General features: G+C 51.1%; 1 pseudogene; it reads right to left on the bottom strand.

Moving 5' to 3' along the window:
• Positions 1-248: 248 nt before the first annotated feature.
• LOC116589595 lies at positions 249-348 on the bottom strand (annotated as a pseudogene).
• Positions 349-2560: the final 2212 nt, after the last annotated feature.

Genomic DNA, 2560 nt, shown 5'->3' with positions numbered 1-2560 from the left:
CCTTGCTTATCTCCTTTGATCTGCCACACGCATGAGCACAGGGTTAATACCGTCTGCCCTGTTCTGTGGGTGAAGAGGCTGAAGCTCCGAGGTGGGGGGTATTTACCTAAAGCTGCTCAGCCAGGAAACAGAAGAACCCGAACAAACCTTTGCCTTTGGGCTTCCAACCTGAAGCCACATCCGCTGGTGAGGCACGCATTTTTGTGTTGCACAAGGGACTCCTCTCGGCATTTATCTTAAAAAAAAAAAAAAAAAAGGAATGCTTCACGAATTTGAGTGTCATTCTCATGCAGGGCTTGTGAAAATCTATCATTCCAATTTGAACATACGCACTGCCAGAGTGAATGCCTCTCACTGTGCTCTTTTATTTTTATATTTACTTATTCGAGAGAGAGAGTGAAACAGAGCATGAGCAGGGTGAGAAGCAGAGGGGGAAGCAGACTCCCCGCTGGGCAGGGAGCAGGGATCCTGATGCGGGACTGGATCCCAGGACCCTAGGATCATGACCTGAGCGGAAGGCAGATGCTTAACAACTGAGCCACCCAGGTGTGCCTCTCTGTGCTTTTTTTAAAATTGCAACTATATTTAGGTAGGAGACCACTCTCCCACTCCCAGCAGAGCATGATGGTCTCCTGAAGGACGAGGTATGGTAGCCTTTGGGGCTGGGCACTGGCTTGGAGCCCGCCTGCCTGGCCGAGAATCCCATGGCTCCCACTCCATGGCAAGTCACAAAATACTGTTGCCTCAGTTTCCTTGGGTGTAAGAAGTGGTGGCGGTGCCTACTTCGCAGGGATGCTACAAGGAGCCACTGTGTGCTCTCTCCTGGTTCTCCACACTTTTCAGAAGCCTGTTCCCGGCCCTGGGTGTCTTGTGCTGAGCAGAGAATAGCAGGGGCATTGGGGAGACTCGCACAGATGTGGCTGGAGTACTGGTAGACCCTCTCTGCACAGTGTTGGCCAACAGGAGGTTCTGTGGGTTAGCGCAGAGCCCTCTGGGCCATGATGGGTGGTGGAGAGAGGGAGTTGAAGATGGCGCTCGCGCTAGCTTTATGCCCTCCTCTTAGGCAGTCAGGCCTGGAGGCTTGTATTTCTGGCACAGCCAGAGCAAGGAGACTGGAGGAGGCTGGTGAAAAGCCTCGAGGCAGACTCCTTGCTGCCTGGTATAATCATTGGTGCTAAACCAGCTGGTATTGGGCCGACCGTGAGAAGCACCTAGTGAAGGCCCTTCCGAAACCCCTGAACTCACAGCCTGCACCCCTCAGAATGCAGACACGGAGCTGGACTGATGTTTGTAGAGGCTAGGCAGTTGGCACAGCTGTGGTGAGTGGAACGAGGCCCCTGATGCCTAGGACCTGTGACAAAACATTACACGGCCTGTAACTGATGGGATTAAAGTAAGGATTTTGAGATGGGGAGACTAGCCTGGTTACTCAGATGGCCCAATCTAATCCCAGGGCTCCTTAAAAGCTGAGAAACTCTGCTAGCTGTGGTTCAAGAGTGAGGGAGGTGTGGCTAAGGAAGATGCCTGTCACCTGTTTGGAAAAAGGAGGAAGGGGACCTTGAACGAAGAAGTGGGGATGGCCCCTAGAAACTGGGAGAAGCAAGGAGATAGATTCTCCCCTAGAACTTCCAAAAAGGAACACCATCCAGCAGACACCTTGATTTTAGCTCAGAAAGATTCACATCCCATTCCTACCCTCCAGAGATGCAGGAAACTCTCCTAGAACCAAGGAAAACAGGGCACAGAGAGGTTTCAGAGAATCCTAAATGTTTGGGTGGGATCAACAGTGAAGGAACTGTAACCGGAGTCAAAGGTCAAACCTAAAGTAATATATTTAAGGATATGTGAGCTGAGTTTTAGCTGGGCCTTGATGTGGAGTGAGTGTGACCCTCCACCCCCCCAGAAAGAGGCTGTCCCTGAAGCCACCTCTCTAACTACTGCTCAAGACTTCTACTTAGTTCTCTCTCCTTCAGGATAACTCAAGTGGTTCTCAGTGAGGTGACGACAGGGGTAATTTTTCCCTCAGGAAATATTTAGCAATGTCTGAAGAAATTTTTGGCTGTCAACTGGGAGGGGGATTGCTACTGGCACCTACTGGGTAGGGCCAACAGATATTGCTAAATAGCCTACATGGGCAGGAACTTACCCCTCCCACACACAGGGAAGAATGATCCCGCCATAAGTGTCAACAGTAGAAGTCTGAAAACCCCAGTGGGAGACAAAACTGGGAGGAATGGGTTCAAATCCACGTGGCTGATGAGTGAGAGACAACCCTGCTTCTCTGTTCCTCACTGAAAGGCAGTCACCCCTCAAGCCAGTCCCCTGAGTGCACCAAGTCTGATTGGTTCCTCTGCCCACACATAGGACCAACCCCAACTCAGGCCTTTATGACAGGCAATAACTGGGATGACTAAAAGTTGTTTTTTTTTCCCCCATCGGCCTTATTTATTTGAGAGAGCAAGAAAGAATGAGAACTTGAGCAGGATGAGGGGCAGAGGGAGGGGGAGAAGCAGATTTCCCACTGGGCAGGGAGCCTGTTGAAGGGCTCGATCCCAGGACC

This window comes from Mustela erminea, chromosome 4, assembly GCF_009829155.1.
Source record: "Mustela erminea isolate mMusErm1 chromosome 4, mMusErm1.Pri, whole genome shotgun sequence".
NCBI classification, from domain to species: Eukaryota; Metazoa; Chordata; class Mammalia; order Carnivora; family Mustelidae; genus Mustela; species Mustela erminea.
The sequence above is the reverse complement of the archived record's forward strand: the minus strand, read 5'-3'. Positions and strand labels throughout refer to the sequence as shown.